The sequence below is a fragment of the Nomascus leucogenys genome, chromosome 3 (assembly GCF_006542625.1).
Source record: "Nomascus leucogenys isolate Asia chromosome 3, Asia_NLE_v1, whole genome shotgun sequence".
Lineage (NCBI taxonomy): Eukaryota > Metazoa > Chordata > Mammalia > Primates > Hylobatidae > Nomascus > Nomascus leucogenys.
Genome location: NC_044383.1, coordinates 54,789,963 through 54,811,483, shown reverse-complemented (window position 1 = coordinate 54,811,483; position 21,521 = coordinate 54,789,963).

Sequence of the window (21,521 nt, the reverse complement as noted above, 5' to 3'; positions counted from 1 at the left end):
TTGCATACTTATAAAGCAAGCAATGAAATTGTGATACACCTGATCTAATGATTATAGAAATTATCACAGTGACGGAGCTTAAAAGGATCTTAGGCTTCCTGCAATGCACTCCCTTGTTTCACATTTGCAAAACCTGAATAGTGACAGGAGTACAATCTAGATGCCAGCTGCCTGGCTCATCCTCCTTCCACTATTCCAGACACCCTATTCCTGGGCATGTCACGAATTTTGTAAAAACATGGTAGAACTCACTGCCTCCCTGTCTTAAGACTGAGGTTAGAATACAGCCATGGAAGGCTGCCGCCAATCACAACATATCTGCATCTGCAGTCTTTCAAAGTTAAAGCAAAACAAAACTTGCCACAATACATGATGACATATGCCACTACATGTGCCGGGCCCACCCAGCACTCCCAGTACAGCTGACAGAGCTGCTAAGAAGATCAGATGCCTCAACATCATTAGCTCCTGCTTCAGAGGGAGGAAGAGGGGGAGGTTGCAAGTGTGCCTATTACTTAGTAGCATCAGACCTGTGTCCACAGGGCAGTGAGTGCAGGCGAAAGGGCAGACCCAGCACAGTGGACTTGTGTCCTGTGACAGGCAATGTCTGCTCACTTCCCAAGCCCACCTTTACATCTAAGACAGCATTCCCTCACTCACTTTTAACTGCCCCTCTCCTAAGAGTGCCCACCACTGGCACTCTTCTTCATCAGAGGTTTCTGCTACTAGTAACAGAAAACAGAAATAACAGGGACTAAAATTCTCATGAGAATCAAGAGGTAGGCAGTCCAAAGCTGATCCAGTTTTCTGAAGTCCTCAGGCACCCAGGTTCCTTCTATCCTATTTTTCCACACATGAGGCCTCATTTCAAGGTACCACATGGTCCAAAATGGCTGCACCCACTTCAGAGATGATGTATGAATTTCAGCGCCAGAAGAAGCAAAGGACATAAAAAGGCGGGAAGGGAGTTTCAAATGGTGGTCTTTGCTGTCTTTTGAGGAAGGTTCTCACAAGCTGCTCTTTGACAATTGCAATTATATCTCTTTGGCCAGAACTGAGTCACACGGACCCATCTAACCGCTAGGGAGAGGTCTGGACATTTCTGGCCACCCATGTGTCCATCTAAAAATCTAAGGTTCTGTTACTATGGAAGGAGGAGAAAAGAATAATGACTCTACTACTAATAGATAGAAATCCAATGGTAAACATCTGTATTCTCCTACACAAAGCGAAACGTTCGAAGTGCTGGGGCAGGGGACAGATAAAATGATACTAATTCAGAGTGATTGATGAAAAGATATTCTGACAGCTTAAATGTAAATTATGCAATATAATGAGAGGAATGTCACTTTGTTCCTTTTAAATGCATACCAGAACTCAAAATGATGTTAACAAACGTCGTGTAGTAGAGGCACCAATGTAAAGAATTACTCCCAATGTGTATATAGAATACTAGCTCAGCTTACATTGCTGATACATTGATAAATCCCTATAAAGCACTTAGAAACTGTCTAGTCAGTTCAGGCTGCTATAACAAAAATACCATAGACTGGTGGCATCCAAGATCATGGTGCTGGCAGGTTCAGGTGAGGGGACTCTTCCTTATTGGCAGATGGCTGTCTTCTTATATTCTCACGTGGCAGAGACAGAGAGAGAGAGAAAGGAAGCAAGCTCTCTCATATCTTTTATTTTTTCATCTTTTTATTTTTTAGAGATAGGATCTCGCTATATTGCCCAGGCTGAAGTGCAGTGGCTGTTCAGAGTCACAATCATAGTGCACAACAGCCATCATATCTCTTAAATGCACTAATCCCATTCATGAAGGCTCTGCCCTCATAACCTAATTATCTCCTAAAGACCCATCTCCAGATATCATCACATTGGGGATTTCAACATATAAATTTGGGAGATGGGGGACACAAACATTCAGCACATGGCAGGAACATGTTCCCTTTAAGAAAGTAAATCTTTTATGTTTATACTACCAGTTTGTTTGATTGGGACTTTTTCCATGGATCCCTTTTTTCAGCAGATAGTGATTGGTCACCTTTTGTGGACTGCTGTACTGGGCACTTGGTAGCTAAAAAGCAAGCGAAGCCACATCCTATTCAAGGTGTCGAATACTCTGCTCTCTGACATCAGTTTTAACAAGACTTTCATTGGAATTTGGACTCGTTCCACTTAGTCTGAAGAACCAGCTGCCAAGCACAAGGGAATCTCCTTTGCGCTATGGTCTTCAGAAATTCTTTAACTCCTGGTCCTCACACTTAGCATAATTTGGGGATTGCCTTTACTTAAAAGAAAAACCATCCTGTGAGCTGGATGGCCTATGAAAATAGAAGGTCCCCAGAGGACAATGGGGCCATGGAATCATCATTGATGACATCACTGCATAGACGTGTGTTTTCCCTAGCGAGTCATTTACTCCATCAAAAATTTCATAACAAACTTCGTTTCCTCTTTCCTATCATACAGGGCGTTGAAAGGATTACATGGTATCTTTTTTATAAACAAGCACTATGCTGGAAAGCAAAGAAGGCAAAACAAATACAGCTATAAATAGAAAGAGAATATAGGCTTCCAGGAAAATGTAGGCGTCTTATAAATGACTGTGACTGAACGGCTCTCATGAAAAGATGCTTGTGCTTATCTTGTAGACAACAAATAAATCACAGAAGGCCTCCCATATCATCTCAAAAATTAAGAAGATTCCTTCTAGAACGTCAAGTTCATTGAAATGTAAATATTCTTTGACATATCACAGATTCTGAAACTGAAGGACACATCCTAATCACATCTAAAGCTTCACAGTTCTGTTCTCTGGGTCTGAGATGGATGGCCATAGAAAGGAATTTATGAAGGTACCACAGATTACCTACTCCAAAGTGTGTAGGATGCTTTAAGGGGGCAGAAAAGGAGATTAGAATCTGAGAGAAGAATGCCATTGATGTGTTAGATACAGAGTAACAGTCAGAAGAGGGTTAAATAGAAGAGAATTAAAGGGAGGGAAAGCACTTTTTTAATTGACCAAATAAAAGAAGACACTCATGAAATATATATATTGCGCTTGAGTGCTTCTCAAGGCAATGCCCACAATAGTCTTTTAATGCAGATGGAACTAATGTTATTTCTTAAGCATTCCAGATTTTTTAAATCTGATGTTTCAAGTGGAGGTCACATGATTTTCTTAGAGCCACATGACTAGAAAGTGGCACAGCTAGCTCTCAAACCCAAATCTACTGCCACAGCTGGCAGCAGAGCAAGGCAGTCTTCTGGTTCCGGTGTCCTCCCAGACTGGTTGTTCGCCATTTACTGTATTCCTCCCTCACCGTGTCACTCTGCTCTTCCCATCTTTGGCTCTCACTCAGGGACCCCTCCAGCCCACTGCTCCTGAACTCAGATTCCCCATACTCTGAATGGCTCTTTCCACACGACTTTTAGCAAGGCCATTGAAAAATGGTCCTGAAAAACTCTGATGAAGTAATTCTACCAGAGCAGCTTGGTAGGGACTTTGAATTCTAACAAGTATTTCAAGAAAACATTACCTGAAAAAAGAAAGACACTGTAATGAAGGAATTTGAAGTATCACTAACAAAAAAACAGAGGAGTGGCTTGGAAAGGAATAAATCCTATTCAACATCTTTCTACTCTGGCAACCAGAAAAAGCTAGGCCGTAGCACGTCTGTCCATTTATTTTTATATATTTAAAAAATAATTATATCTGACAAATAGAAAACCAAAAATCAAATATGATTATATTTATATTCATTTTAAAAATACTTATGAACTGGAAACTACAGATACTGTGTACAGATCTGTAAATTACAATCACATCTTACTATAAAGTTAAACACATACTATATAACCCAGAAATTCCAATCTTATGTATTTACCCTAGATAAATGAAAATACATGCATATATGAAGACCTATATGTGGAGTCAGGTGTGGTGGCTCACGCCTATAATCCCAGCACTTTGGGAGGCCAAGGCATGAAGATCACTTGAGGCCAGGAGTTAGAGACTCCTGGGCAATGTAGCAAAACCCTGTCTTAAAAAAAAAAAAAAAATTAGATGGCATGGTGGTATGAGCCTGTAATCCAAGCTATTCAGGAGGCTGAGGTGGAAGGATCACTTGAGCCCAGGAGTTAGAGGCTGCAGTGAGCTATGATCATGCCACTGCACTCCAGCCTGGGGGATAGAACAAGATCCTGTCTCAAGAAAAATAAATAAATAATAAAGACCTGTATGTGAATGTTTATAGCAGCATTATCCATAATAGCCGCAAACTAAAAACAACTCTAATGTCCACCAAATGTATGAACACATTGAGACCATGCAAACGATGGGTACTACCTAGACATGAACAGGAATATGAAAAGGAATAAACTACTGATATGTACAACGTGGATGGATTTCAAACACATTATGCCATGTGAAAAAGTCAGACACAAAGGAACGCATGCAACAGATGATTTCATTTATGACAGCATAGTACTGGCGAAACTATAAAGAAAGAAATCAGAGCAGTGATTTTTAGGGGCTGGAGATGGGGTAGGAGATTGCCTGCAAAGGAGCAAATGCAACTGTTGGCACTGAGGAAAATGTTCCATATGATAAACGTGGCGTAGTTACAGGACTATATACATTTGCCATGTCATTGAGTTGTACAATTTAAAAGGGCTAATTTTATTGTATATGAATTGTCCCTCAAAAATGTGACTTTAAAAGTGTATTAAGGAAAAAATGTTTGAAATTTTTTGAATCTCAGTTCTGAGAAAAAATGTTTGAAAAAGAAAAATTTATTGCATATTTGCTGTAAAACAGACACTCTAGGAATACAAAAATGAGAGACATAATTCATGACTTTAAGGAGTTTATAATCCAGGGGAGAAGAGAGAGGAGCAAACAAAGCCACAATCCTGAATAATAAGTGCATGTAGCGGTATACCCAGCAGGCTGTGGACACACAGTGGGGTATCTAAGTCAGATTTCTGAAACTGACAGACTCCCAAAATGAAGGTGCTTCAGCTGAGCCATGGTTCTGTAGGAGTCAGTCAGCCAGATAAGAGAAGGACATCCTTAGCTAAGGAAGTAAAAATTACAACAACAGAGATAAAGATAGAATTCATGGATCAGCTCTAGTTTTGAAAATTACCAAAATGAATAATGTAATCAATTTAAATGAGAAAATATACACAACATGACAGAAATCACATTCTATGGCAGTGAGACATATTAAAATGTGAGCTCTTCTTTCCACAGAAGTGGCTGATGAGCTTGAGAATCCTGAAAACCAAGTTTATACATGAACAGGACTATTACTTATTAAGAATAAGCATTTGTTGCTTCAGCATGATGACCTATTCTTTAGTGACTCGAGGATGAAAGCAGACTTCACTGATTGTTCCATTTCTAATATCTACTACTTTGCTACTTCATGTCCTGTTTACTTCAATTTGTTGATTACATGGCTTAAGTCAAACTTTCTTCTTTCTATTGTTTTCAATGTTTAAAAAAAAAGAAGCACACAAAAACCTAAAAACTTGGTTGTCTGCCATGTTGTATGTATCATCCTGGCACATATAGAAATCATTGAGCAGGATATGTTACTTCCTGGTACAAAAGTCCATTCCCAAAGAGGCAACAAAAACAGTAGAATCTGATTATCTAGCTAAAGCATATACAGAGTCTGAGAAGGCAGATTCTTTTAAGTTATCCCACAATACTTCTGCTTCAATTCTATTGGCCAGAACTTAGTTACACGGTTATACCTAGCTGCAAGGGAGGATGGGAAATGCAACCTTTATTCCAAGCCATCCTGTACCCAGCTGTTAGAAAAGGAAAGAATGGGTATGTAGGATAACGAAGAGTCCCTGAATTAAAGATGAGAGGTCTCTTATTTCTCAGAATACTGGGGTAATGGAGATAATGCATTTTCTAGTAAAACATAAACCTAGAATTTAATTGTAAAAATTTCCCCCTGATTTGAAGCTGTTTCTTTTTTTCTTTTTAAAAATTATTATTGCTTATTTAGAGACAGGATCTCACTCTGTTGCCCAGGCTGGAGTGCAGTGGCAGGCTTATAGCTCACTGCAGCCTCAAACTCCTCAGCTCAAAGGATCTTCCCACCTCACCCTGAAGAGTAGCTGGGGCTACAGGCATAAGCCACCATACCTAGATAATTTTTTTTTTTTTTTTTTTACTTTTTTAAAACAAGGTCTCACTATGTCGCCCAGGCTGATCTTGAACTTCTGGCCTCAAGCAATCCTCCCACCTCAGCCTCCCAAATTGCTGGGATTACAAGTATGTGCTCCTGCCCCCAACTATTTTTTTATTCAGTACAACTCTGGAGCCACACAGATTACAAAGCACTAAGGACAGCACCTGACACTGAGTGTTCGATAAAAATTAGCTGAAAATGTCAGGATCTGTTTGTAATGAATCCATAGAATCTTATACCTGCAAAAGGATTGAATTTAATCTAATCTTCTCCCCCATCCTCCCCCTCCCCCACACAGATAATCATTTATAGTACTGGTAACCTAGTGGGAAAAAAAGGTGAATTTTATAGAACAGAGTTATACGAAGGCAAATAGCATTTAATAAAATGTTTACAAAATAAGAAAATATTTTTGTGGGTGTGTGTTTTCTTTTAAAAATATTTTTTATTCCACTAAATTCTATTTTTTTTTTAGGCCTTAAAGTTTCTGTGGCAAATAGCTCGTCAATATACTTAGTTAGTTCTGCCTCTAAATACTGCAACATTTTATGTACATTTTTTTCTCATTTGCCAAGATAAAAATTGGTGTTCATACAAATGATGGTTCCTAAGCTTTCCAAAGAGGAAGTTCAATTTTAAATGCTTATTTTTCTAATCTTTAATCAATTTATTTTAATCAGGCAAGTTTTCGGACAAATTGCCTGTATTCTTTGTAACAAAACAAAATCACACTTGCCTTTTCCAGTTTTCAGCAGCAGTCATTGGCTACCTTTCTCAAATTCATGCATCAGTATAGCAAAGGCAATTGGTTTTCTTTTATAAAATCAATCTTATTTCCAAGGTCACTGAAAACTGAGCAAGAAAACACTAAAAATAATCTGTTTTCTGTATATCTTTTAATGTGAACTATAGTTTAAGAAATACCATTGTGTTGTAGATACTAGTGTTCTATTTTGGTAGATATTTCCTGATGGCTAATATTGTAAAGCAGACCTGAGAAAACCTAGATAAGATTGTTGATCTATTATTTTTATTTTATTAGAAAGTATTCTGGGTAATTTCCGTAGTACCAAAATGATTCCCAGTAAAAGATGAATAACTACATATTTCCATTAACCGAAATGTAATAATAAATAAACACTAGCAAGGACATTTCCAGTGGGTTTTCTTTTTTTAGGAAATTAAATAGAAAACAGCATTGCAGTTTACTTAGGGACAAACTGTTTTGAGAACTGAATTTAAAATTAGGCCAAAAGACTAATCATGTCATGAATTATTACACAAAGGGAACAAATTTGCCTCCAAACAACCTTAAAAATAGTTGATCCAACAGATTGTGAATAATATTCTTTAGGAAACTAGTTACTGTTTAGGGAACTCTAGGCAAAACTAAAATCTTTCAAGTGTTCCCTTATCCACTAACAAGGTTCAAGTGTTACCAGTGTTTCCAACATCTTTGTCTCACAGTGATGAACATTCAAAAATCAATGACTCTCAACTTGTATTCCATCTCCTTCATACAGATCCCATTATCACACAAGAAGGGCCCCAAGATCTCCTTCCATGAAAAAGCCTTCTCTCGCCACAATCTCTACTTTTCCAAGACCCTTATTCTTTCCAAGATTACATTGAGAACTGTGGGCAAGTTTGGCAGCACAGTAATGTAATGCCACTATAATCTTCAAACATTTATCCAGCATATAATGCTGATGGAGTGAAATTAATTATCCACCAGCATTGTATGCTGAATAAATGTTTTAAAATGGTATACTCTTTCAACAAAAAATGGCACTGGATATAACATAGCATTTTAACTTATCTGGAAATGTCTCAAGTTACAGTTTTCTCATCCCCTCATGGGATGTAGCTTAAAATGTCATAAATGTCATGTGTTAGTTTTTGAGGGCTGCCATAAGAAAACTACCAGAAACAACAGAAATTTACTTTCTCATAATTCTGGAGACTCAAAGCCCAAGGGCGAGGTGTCAGTAGGTTTGGTTTCTTCTGGTGCCTCTCTCTTTGGCTTGCAGATGGCTCCTTTCTCACTCACCCTCACATGGCCATCCCTCTGCGAGTGCACATGTCTGCTGTCTCTCTCTGTGTCCTAATTCTCTCTTGTTAATAAAACACCCAGTCATATTGGAGTAGGGCCTAATGACCTAATGATTACATTTTAACATAATTACTTCTTTAAGGTCCTATCTCCAAATAGTCACATCCTGAGGTACTGGGGGTTAGGATTTTCCACATATGAATTTTGGAGGGACACAATTCAGCCCCTGACAGCTGGCCACCAAAGAATATTAAAATTAGACAAGGGAGGACCTTGTTTCAACCTCTGACAGCTTTTGATTACAAAAGCTATCAGACATAACTGTCCACCGTGGCATCGCATACTTCGTTTTTGGACTCTGAATCATTTTCTGCCCAAGAAAATTTGCAACAGCAGAAGAAACAAAAGCCATTTCATTTACTAATTAACATATCCTTGCTAAAGTAGAGTCAGTGTCCTGAGAGGCCAAAACAAACAAAAAACCCAGCAAATTAGTCCCTGCTTTGAATTAAGTGCTAGTTCTCTCTTGAGCTTTCTTTTGTGAACCAGACAAATTCATGGAAAATGCACCAACAGATTTAAAAGTAAGAAAATAAACTTTTAAAAATCACTCGTTCCTTAGAAACAGCATTACATCAAGTGTATCCATTGCATTTTGCACTACAAATAATAGGAGATTTTACTAACAGGGATTTCAACAATAAAGACATTTATTAGATAACAATAAGCCCAGTGGCAGCAGATCCAAGTTGGTTAATTCTAAAGGACAATGAAGATGGATCCAGTGGTTTCCCATTTCTCCCCTCTGTCATGTCAAGCATTGGTTTCTGTCACGTTATGGCTAAAAGGTAGAAGTCAGGCATCCCCCTCTCACACAAGTGCACCCAGAGGCTGGAAAGGAAGGCTTTATCCTCTCAAATCTTCTGTTTGGTTTTGTTTTTAATATCAAGGAGGAAAACTTCCCAAAGACCGCCCTTTACATTTCATGGCCCAGTTCCCTCCTAGGCCACTTCTGGTCAAGAGAAATGAAATTTATTCCGTTGCTTTTCACACACATAGACAAGATAGACACATGCTGTAGAGAAGTACTTTTTAACTAATTTCCTCACAAGGGCACCATCCCCTTCAGCTGGAATGCACTCAATTTACATTTCACCAGAATTTTCATGAGAGAACCTGAGATGATCAGCATCATGCTTCCAATGTATTCTGGTGTTTCCATACCTTGTTCCAGTGATCTGTTGCTCCATAAAAAGTCGGTCCCAAACATAGCTTAAAGCAGTTAATCATTTATCTTTCTCATTGGTCTTGGCTGAATGGACTCTGCTAGGCAGCTCTCGCATGGGGTCGCTACGCAGCTGCGGTCAGGCAGTGGCTGGGGCTGGGGTCATCTTGAAGGCTTCTTCACTCACATGCCTGGCACCTCATCCAGGCTGGAAAGAGTCCAATAGCTGCAGGCTAGAACAGCTGGGCCTCCTTGAACCTGTCTCTTTCTTTCTAGGAAGCCTTTCTACATGCTGACTTCACGGTAGGTGGACTTTTCACGTGGCAACTGAGGCTCCCTTAATAGGTGTCCCATGAAAGACTGTCAGAAGCTGCCTGCCCTTGTCTAACCTAGCCTTGGAAGTCACACAGCATCACTTTTGCTACATTTATTCATCAAGACAGCTACAAAACCATCCAGGTTCAAGAGAAGGGAACATAAACTCCACCTCTTGTTAAGAGAAGTTTCAAAGAATTAGTGGACATTTTAATACCACCACATACTCCTTAGAGATTGCCCCCACTGTTAACCATTTAGCTGAACCACCTCTTAATTCACCCGCGACTCCACTAAACCTGCTTTCTATGGCCACCTGGACCTCCAGTCCCTCATCTCTCAGCGTTCTCCCTGTGGATAACTTTCACATTCACTTCACGGATCTCCAACGATGGACTGTTTGGAGGCAGAGATCATGGTCTTTGTGAAAAGAGACCAGGACTTCTAGTTAATCCCTATATTTCAATAAAGCCAAAATCAACCCTACTAAGACAAAGACTTTCAAAATCAGTGTTTCCAACTAGTAAAGTTATAGGCTTTGTTTTCTCTCATACTTTTTGGTCTCCAAAGGAGAAGTAAAGCACAACAATATCCTAATAGCAATGTGGAAGGTTGTCCTACACCAACAAGGCCCAAGACTATCTGGCTACAGGTTTGTCCATCCCTTGAATGGACATGAGCAGAAAATCAAAAAGCAGGAAGGCCAGTGCAGGAGGAATTGTTTCCTTGGCAGGCCGTTCTAAGCCCACCTATGCTCCTGCCCCTCTGAAGGTGAAGGATTGGTTTTATACTGCTTTGTCTATCTAGTAAAAACAATGACCAGCTTGGGTAATATAGAAAGACCTCATCTCAGCCGGGCAGTGGCTCACGCCTGTAATCCCAGCACTTTGGAAGGCCGAGGCAGGCAGATCACGAGGTCAAGAGTTCAAGCCCAGCCTGGCCAACACAGTGAAGCCCTGTCTCTACTAAAAATACAAAAAAAAAAAAAAAAAAAATAGCTGGGCGTGGTGGCAGGTGCCTGTAATCCCAGCTACTTGGGAGGCTGAGGCAAGGAGAATCGCTTGAACCCAGGAGGCGGAAGTTGCAGCAGGCAACAGTGAGACTCTGTCTCAAAAAAAAAAAAAAAAAAGACTTCATCTCTACATAAAATAAATTTTTAAATTACTTAAATATAAATATTTATTAAATATAAATAGTAGTTCCAGCTACTTGGGAGGCTGAAGTAGGAGGATCACTTGAGCCTGGGAGGTTGGGGCTACAGTCAGCTGCGACTGCACCACTACACTCCAACGTGGGTGACAGAGCAAGAACTTGTCTCAAAACAAAACAAAAGACAAAAAACAGCAAACAAAACACAGTGAGCATCTGCAATCTTGTCTCATTTATTCTTGAATGTTTCTCTGCTTAGTATCAGTTAAGCAGACTGATATTTTCTTGAATGAAAGATTGGGCTGAGAACCTGGAGATATGAGTATTCCTCAAGACAATTTCCCAGAGAAAAATTAAAGAAAAATTCTTACGGATGGCTTAACCATTTAGAAAGAAAATGAAACATATTGTACACATAATAGAAGGAAGAAAGAAAAGGACTTCAATGTAGCTTAATCAAAGACATATAATGCACTCTGTGTAAACAAATCATTCAAATCCTAAGTATCTTTGATTCAGCCTTAACTTATGTTAACATAATTTTGTTTGTTCATTTGGTTTGTTTTGTTTTAAGTAGGAATGTTGAGAGAAACAGGAAGTTGTACTTTTGAGAATGCAAAGCACAAAATTTACAGCTACTTTGTTTCAATACAATAGACCTGAGAAGTTATACTTACAAGCTACAAAATATAAGTAAAATTTATACTTATTCTGCATTTTGTCATCACAAAATTGAGTTTCTGTCTAATTCTGTGACTAAGTTTAGAGTTTTCCTCTAAACTTCAGAAGCCTATCTTACTAGCTTTAAGGATTTCTATTTTTAATCTTGATGTTACAAATATTTGTTTTGGAAACCGCATAGCTAACAGACTTAATGGTGAAAAGTTGAAATCGTTTTTTCTAAGATCAGGAACAAGACAAGGATACCCACTCTCACCACCTTTATTCAACATAGTACTGGTGACATGATCTTTTTTTTTTTTTTTTTTTTGAGACGGAGTTTCGCTCTTTCACCTAGGCTGGAGTGAAGTGGCACGATCTCAGCTCACTGCAACCTCCACCCCCCAGGTTCAAGCGATTCTCATGCCTCAACAGCTGGGATTATAGGCGCCTGCCACCACGCCCAGCTAACTTTTGTATTTTTAGTAGAGATGGGGTTTCACCATGTTGGCCAGGCTGGTCTCGAACTCCTGACCTCAGGTGATCCACCCACCTCAGCCTCCCAAAGTGCTGGGATTACAGGCGTGAGCCACTGCACCCGGCCGTACATGATCTTATACTTAGAAAACCCTAAAGATTTCACGAAAAAAGACTATTAGAACTAATAAACTAATTCAGGAAAGTTACAGGAAACTAAATCAACATACAAAAATCAATCGCATTTCTATACACTCACAATGAACTATGCAAAAAAGAAATCAGTAAAACAAACCCAGTTAGAATAGCTAAAAATAATAGTAATAAAATAATTCAGAATAAATTAAGCCAAGGAGGTGAAAGATCTGTACACTGAAGACTATAAGATATTGATGAAAGAAGTTGAAGAAGACACAAAGAAATGGAAAGATAGCTCATGTTCATGGATTAGAAGAGTTAGTATTGTGAACATTTTTATACTTCCCAAAGCAATCCATAGATTCAATGTAATCACTATCAGAATTCCAATGACATTTTCCGCAGAGACAGAAAAAATAATCCTAAAATTCATATGGAACCACAAAAGATCGTGAATAGCCAAAGCAGTTGAGCAAAAAGAACAAAGCTGGAGACATCAACACTACCTGATTTAAAAATCTACTACAAAGCTAATATAATCAAAACAGCATGGTACTAGCATAAAAACAGCCACATAGACCAACAAAACAGAATAGAAAGCCCAGAAGTAAATCCATGCATTTACAATCAGTTGACCTTCAACAAAGATGCCACAAACACATATTGTGAAAAGGACAACTGTATATCTATCTGCACAAGAATAAAATTAAACCCTCATTTCATACCACATACAAAAATCAACTCAAAATGTATCAAAAACTTAAGCATTAAGACCTGAAACTACAAAACTACTAGAAGAAAACATAAGGGGAAAGTTCCATGACATTGGTCCGGGCAAAGATTTTTTGAATATGACCCCAAAAGCACAGGCAACAAAAACAAAACTAGACAAATGGAATTACATCAAACTAAGAAGCATCTGCCCAGAAATGGAAACAAACAATCAATAGAATGAAGAGATAACCCATGGAATAGGAAAATATATTTGCAAGCCATACATCTGACAAGTTAATATCCAAAATATGATAAGGAATTCATACAACTCAATTAAAGAAAAATAACACAATTTAAAAATGGGCCAAGGATACATTAGTGAAATATTTCACTTAGATAATTTCTATCCTACAACAGCATCTATGAGAAACCCTGGAATTTTTTCTTAATTTCAGACAACACCACTTCCTCCAATATAATATATGGTACAATTATTTTCAGAATGTAGTCATTCTATTAATAAGGGAAAGCATTTTTACATTTTGAACACATTTCTGAAATATTAACTTCCACTTTGGTGAATAGCAGTGGACAAGGCCAGAATTTATGTTTTTCTGTAACATCTTAAACTTACTAGTATTGGTAGAAGTAGTTAGATGAATTCAAGTCCTTTGATTCCAGTCACAAGAATTCTCCTTAAATACTTCCTTGATTTTGTACAATATTCTTAGTTTGAACTTGTTAATTCATCCAATATTTATATTGATCTTAAACAAAATTTGCATGTGGCTAAATATTACTTGTGGATTTCACTTTCATTGATATTTCTATGGTCATTTCACAGTGTTTTTAAAATGTGACCTGTTGGATTTCTACTTTCACGAAGTTAATGTCATTTTTGGCCTAAAACTTGTTCTTTTAAATAATTTCCTCTGGTACTTGAAAATAGTGTGTATGTTCTGTTTACATGCCATGAATGCTATCAATTTGTTTATCTGATTAACTTGTCAAACTTTCTAATATAGTTATGTAACACTCCAAAAAAAAAATGGGCAAAGGACCTGAATAAACATTTCTCAAAAGAAGACTTGGCCGGACGCAGTGGCTCACGCCTATAATCCCAGCCTTCTGGGAGGCCAAAGCAGGTGGATCACTTGAGCCCAGGAGTTCAAGACCAGCCTGGACAATATGGTAAAATCCCATTCCTACAAAATATACAAAAAGTAGCCAGGCATGGTGGCATGCACCTACATTCCCAGCTAGTAGGGAGGCCAAGATGGGAGGATGGATTGAGCCCAGGAGGTAGAGGTTGCAGTAAGCCAAGATCACGCCATTGCACTCCAGCCTGGGCACCAGAGTGAAAGCCTGTCTCAAAAAAAAAAAAAAAAGTTCAAATCACTAATCATTAGGGAAATGCAAATTAAGACCACAGTGAGATATTATCTCATACCTGCTAGTATGACTATTATCAAAAAGATGAAAAATAACTACTGTAGGTGAGAATATGGGGAAAAGAAAACCCCTACACATTGTTGATGGGAATGTAAATTAGTACAGCCATTATGGAAAACAATACGAAGGTTCCTCAAAAAATTAAAAATAGAACTACTGTCTGATCCAGCAATCCCACTACTGGGTATATATCCAGAGGAAACAAAGTCAGTCAGCCAAAGAGATATCTACATGTGCATTGCAGCATTATTCACAATTGCCAAGGTATGGAAACAACCTAAGCATTCATCAACAAATGAATAAACAAAGGAAATGTGGTATGTACACATAATGGAATACTAATCAGCCTTTGAAAAGAAGGAAATTCTGTCATTTGCGACAACATGGGCGAACCTGGAGGACATTGTATTGAGTGAAATAAGACAGGCACAGAAAGAAAAATACCACATGATCTCACTTTTATGTGGAGTGTTAAAAAGTCAAACTCATAGGAACAGAGTAAAACGGTGGTTAACAAAAGCTAGGGTTTAGGAGAGTAGGTCGATGTTGGTCAAAGGACACAAAATTTCAGTTAGTAATAAGTTCAAGATATCTATTGTACATCATCGTGACTACAGTTAATAATATATTGTATACTTGCAAATTACAAAGAGAGCAGATTTTAAGTGTTCTCACTTAAGACCAGCTTAAAAATAAGTATATGAGGCAACACATGTTAAATAGTTTTATTTACCCCTCCTACAAGGTATATACATATATATATTTATATGCCTTGTGGTATATAAACATATATAAATATTTATTTTAACATATATATATTATGTATATATATATATACACACCTTGTGGGAGTTACATAATAAAACATCATGTTGTACACCATAAACACATGCAGTTTTTACTTGTCAATTTAAAAATATTCAAAATTGCATTATTATAAAAATATTTTAAAACATTAAGAACAGCATGTATTCAGAGGATGCTCATAAAATATTCATTTCTTCAACAGATATTACGTAGTAGACTAAAGAATTATAAGACAGCCCTTATACTTCAAGGAACTTAAAATTGAATGGGAGAAAGAATGAATGTAAAGCATGCTTACTATTACTTGTATGTGTAAGCAGTGTTATCGGAGTTCAGAGCGGCAAATCACTTCTGACTGGCAAGATCTTGATATTTTAAATTTAAATTTACTGAAATATTATGTAATTCCACGGTAACAAAAAGAAATGTGAAGTTTCTTTTCCTCCCGATCCAATACTTCCCCCTAGTGGCGCCATGGCTCCTTAACAATACGGCGCGACTGCCCAGCGGCTAAGAGAAAGGGGGGTGGGAACTTTCACTCCATCAACAAATCACTGTCAAATCTGAATTGGTCTGTGAACATTAGTTTTGAATTGAGCCATTTGAAATGGAACCCTTGTTTCTCTTAGAGAGAACTGATGTCCTCAGCCAGAAAAAGTGTCCTATGTAAAAGTATCATGTTACAGGGCCCAGCCTTTTAACATAAGATGCCCTGGGAAAAAGCAGTAATCCCTGAGAAACAAGATATCAAAAGAAAAAACAGACCTTCCATTACTTTCATGAAAAAGTCAATTTCCCTGTTCCCAGTCAAAAGCTGAGGCTCCAGAATCCCGTGAAATGTTGTCAATGCGACAGGCAATTACATCTTTGAATACTTTTGTTCCACTAACGAAAGAAAAATGTGGATTGTTCTCTCAGTATGGGTTGAGGCACTGTGTGCCTAAAAATGCTTTCTTCTTTCTGTGGCACATGAGAGTTTTATTAGAGAGGTGCTAATAAAAGCCCCAAGCTGAAACAGTCATCTTTACCGGAAACTTTGCAATACAGTTGTCTTTCAGTATCTGCAGGGGATTGGTTCCAGGACCCTCAGGGATACCAAAATCTGTAGATGCTCAAGTCCTGCAGTTGGCCCTGTGGAACCCACTGCTACGAAAAGCAGGCCGTCATATCCTTGGGTTCCTCATTCCTCAAAAACTGCATTTTAAAACAGGGATTGTTTGAATCCGTGGATGCTGAACCTGCAGACAGGGAGAACTGGCTGTACTGTGGCCTCCAGAATTGCTGCTTCAGGGCCTCTCTGAGGAAGCATGGCTCCGTATGTAACTCCCTAAGAGCAGGGACATTTTCTGTCTTCTTCATGGGCGTACATTCCAGGGCCTAGAGCCTTGCCAGGTTCAGAGTAGACTTTTCAATATTTCCTGAATGAATACGTGAAGGAAAACTGCACATTTCTCCATACAAACGAACTCTGCCCCAGGACACAAGGAAGGGTAGCTTTGGGAGCATGTGAAGACAGAGCTTTGGGCAGAGCAGAACCTGGCTGGGTTGACTTCTCCTGGAGTGGACAAGAAGGGGTGGGCGGGGATATGGAAGATCATGTTCCTGGGCATTTGATGTGTCAGTGACTCAACAAAATTAACTTTAAAGGGTAGCAATGTTCCTGAATGGACAGGTGCGGGCTCAGAATAATGGTTATTTGGGAACTAGTGTAGATGTAACCTTAGCTGACTCCCAAGCTGGCGTGGCTTCAGCATAACACAGCATTAACAGCCTCATGTCTCCTGAACAGTGCTTGTTCAGTTCTCCCATTCTCATATTCTCACATTCCAGTGTCTTGGAGGTTGTGTTCCTTTATAAGGAAAATGCTGCAACTGCAAATTATAACTGAAATCCCTAGATCATCTCCACTGTCTGCTTTCCTGTTTTCCTCTGGTTATAGAAGGTAGAAATCTAAGAATAATGTAGCCTATCCTTTTTACAAATTTACCCGTTTTCCTATTAACTTTCTATTCATTTTGCTTTCTTTGTGGCAGTTATTCTGCGTCTCACACAAAACATAACTTATAAGATATTAGGTTACTGTTAATATCGTTACTAGCACCTCCTGCCACCCTTACTTTCATCCAAGCTGACAACTCACTTTGCTCAATAGTCTGAAATCTTGCTTAGTTTATTATAATAGCCTCCTCATTATCCATTTTATCTCCACTCTGGTCCATCTTATATATTACTGCCTAAATCTTCTGAATTTCTATAATCATATTTTCTCCTACCCCCAATAGTGCCCCATCAAAAACTCAAGAAATGGGCTGGGCATGGTGGCTCATGCCTGTAATTTCAGCATTTTGGGAGGCCGAGGCAGATGGATTGCTTGAGGTCAGGAGTTCGAGACCAGCCTGGCCAACATGGTGAAACACCCATCTCTACTAAAAATACAAAAATTAGCCGGGTGTGGCGGCACGTGCCTGTAGTCTCAGCTACTTGGGAGGCTGAGGCAGAAGAATTGCTTGAACTTGGGAGGCAAATGTTGACATGAGTCGAGATCGTGCCACCGTACTCCAGCCTGTACAACAGAACAAGACTCTGTCTCAAGAAAAGTAAAAATAAATAAAAAATAAAAAGAGGTTTAATCTGTAAGAAAATCTTCAGAGCATTAGCTCCTTAAATAGAAGCCACTAACTGGCAGGAAGTGAGCCCTAAAACAAACTGCCAACAATGCTACCCTTCATTTGGTAGATCCCAGGCAGTCAGAGCCCTTCCTTGAAATTTTTGAACTTGGAATCAAAAACAGCCCTTATTTTCTGTCAGGTGTGTCCCACTGAAATTCGCCTGTTGAATCCCTAACTCCCAATGCGACCGTATTTGGAGATAGGACCTATAGGGAGGTAATAAATGTTAAATGAGGTCATAAGCGTGGGGGCCCAATCTGATAGTACTGGTGTCCTTACAAAGAGAGAAAGATACCCCGCAGCTTGTTCACTGTCCACACATCACAAGGAAAGGCCATGTGAGAAGGCCACCCTATCTGCAAGCCAGGAAGGGAGCCCTCACTGGGAACCAGATGAGCCGGCACCTTGATCTGGGACTCCTAAGGCTCCAGAACTGTGAGAAACTAAATTTCTATTGTTGAAGCCATCTGGTCTGTATACTGTTATAGCAGCCCAAACCATCTAATATAAGTGGTGAAGCTGGGAAGCATGTCATCAGAGGATACATTTCTGCCATGCTCAACAAGGGAATTTAAAAGGATGAACCACAAGAGATGGAGAGAGTCCTAAAAACACTCCTGTGCTCCAGTTGTTTATACATAGGACAAAGAGCAGAACACTGTCAGAAGTATTCTTCTTTCTTTTGTACCTACTATGTGTATGAATGAGTTTTATAATCAGAAAGTGTTTTAAATAATAATAAATGCATGGTGTTCTTTATTAAGTGTTCTATATAACTCCACTTCTTTTTCTCAGCCTCCTTTATAATCATCTAAAACAAAAAAGGAATTTCTACCAACTAAAAGGCTTGATTTGGAAACCAATTATCAAAAATGTATGATTTAAGCTAGGCTGCTACAGCTTTGGGAAATGAACATAGGGAATCTTTCAAGACTTGAGAAATAAACTCATGTTCAAAATTAGTTCTTGAGAAATGCATCTTTTTGTTTTGTTTTCTTTTCATTCTGTAAAGGGATTCTGTCTGTTGCTTTTCGTCCAGACTTTTTTTTTATAAATATGGACAGAGGTAAACAAAAAAGAGACTCCAGGCTCCTCATCCTTGACTGAGACTTCCTGGTCTGTTCCTTTGTTGTATGGTCCAACTAAAGTGGAAAGAAAACTTTTTCTGAAATCATTTTAATGATCATTAGGATAGAATTAAGATGGAGAAATGATCAACTGTAAAGATGTGTTTTTGTGACCAAAACAGTCAAGATGGTTCACTGCATACTGATTTCCCAAAGCAGGTACTATTTTAGGAAAAAGCACTGCAGGGAGAGCATCCAAATGTTAATGGCCATAGGCTGTTCTGGTTATAACTGCATTAACTGGGGTAAAATGGCCTGGAAAGAGAAAAAACAAGGCCAAACAAGGATACCAGCTTTTAGCCACCAGACTAATGCTAGAGAATATTTTTAGCAGCTCCCCAGGGGGAAGATGATGGCCTCCTCCAGGAGGTCAATAAAGATCTGGCATAATCTCAGAATTCAAGAAACAGCCCACTTACATTATACTAATGGAACATTGATAATTAGAAATCAACACTCAAATCCAAATTTACATACATACATGCATATATTCTGGCACTAAATCTGCAATATCTAATGCTAGGAATTTCCCTTCCTTTAACTGACTTCATGTATGCCTTAAAATTACCATTTCTTTCTTTTTTTTGAGAGAGAGAGTCTCATTATGTTGCCCAGGCTGGATTCCAACCGCTGGGCTCAAGCCATCCTCCCTTCTCAGCTTCCAAGTAGCTGGGATTACAGGCACGTGCGACCATGCCTGGCTTACAATTACCATTTCAGTAGGCAATTTTCTAGTTTCCAAACAATGTAATTGTGAACATTTAATCCTTTTTTCCCTCCAGTATATTATACTGAGATAAAAATTTAGAAAATGTCTTGGGTTTTTATTGGTTTTCCTCATTAATGAGTCCTTCAAAATATCCTTGACTTGTAGAAGCTGTTTTATTTTATTTTTTTCAGATAGTAAATAGCAGCTGTAAAACTATAATTTCAATAGAAATAGGCAACTGGAGTAGATACACAGCCAGACTCACAGGAGTCTGAGAGAAGAGCGAAATAAAAAAATTGCCAATTCTTATGATGGTAATTCATCAGACATAACCACGAATACAACAATATTCAAAAGGAATAAAGTCTGTGGGGAAAGCAACCAGTAAAATTATCCTAAGTACTTTTTTTCTTTTTTCTGCATTTAGGAAGTAACATGGTACATAACAGATAAACAACGGGCTTCAGAATAAGACATGTAGGTTTGAGTTCTAGTTCAAGTGTAATTATTGTGTATTTGATCTCTGTATGTTCTCAGCTTCCAGTTCTTACTAATAATAGTAACAATAACTGCCTGAGATAGATTGTCTACATTAATTTATGTTTGAGATTCTTGCTAAATCGATATTATGGTTATCAGATCGTGTTGCATATTATGAAACCAGAAAACAAATCTATCTAGACCCTGTGTGTAGTGGCATGACCATTTGTTGTGCTAGTCACTGGGGAAGAGAGAACAATTGCTGCTTTCTCCAGCTCCCTATACTCCACAACACTTGTCCTCTGTCTGCAATTCATCCCTGCAAATCAATTTCCTTCTCCCATTCCTTGGAATGCTTTTCTTCTCACTGTTAGCTGGGTCCTTCTTTTTTTCTGGTCTCAGTTCAAATGTAACTTTACTCAGCCCTTTTCTAGCTTCCACTGCGCTATTCTTCCTAATAGATCACCCTGTTGATCTGCAGTTCCCACTATAGGACAGTATCAGGCTTATGAATTATTTGTTGTCTATCTCCACAACTAGAATGTAAGCCCCATGAAGGAGCTTGCTCATCTATTTCACAGCTGTATTCTCTGAGCCTCCAACAGTGCTTTATACAAAGTAGACGCTCATACTCAGTAAGAAATTGTGGGATGGATGGATGAGGAAGGGTAAGGTTTAAGTGAATGATAAAGATCCTCCTCTGCTCATAATCTGAACACTTTCCATCGTTTTCATGGCTAACAGCTGCTCTTAGCCTTCATCACCTCTCATCTAGGTTGCTGCAGTAAGCATCTTAAAGGATCTGCCTGTTTCTACCACTGCCCCTCTATGGTCTATTTTATCACAACAACCAGGCTAGTCCTCTTTAAAACATGTAAGTCATTCTTCATTGAGAAATCCTATGATGGCTCTCCACGTCACTCAAAAGCCAAAGTCCTTAAAATAACCTACAAGACACTACTTGATGTGGTCCACCCCCTACTAACTTCCTCTTCCTCACCCAGAGTGGTATCTACTCTTGGCTTTCTGTTCTTTGAACATGCCAGGCACCTTAGGACATTTGCTCTAAGCTGTTTCCTTTTCCTAGAGTGCCTTTTGCCCATATACAGTTAGCCCTCCATATCTGTGAGTTCCACATCTGTGGATTCAACCAACAGCTTGAAAGTATTTGGCAAAAAATAAATGGCTGCATCTGTATTGAACACATACAGACTTTCTTATTGGTCCTTATCCCCAAAACAATACAGTATATTTACATAGCATTTATCCTGCACTAGGTATTATAACAAACCTAGAGATTATTTAAAGTATGCAGGAGGATGTGC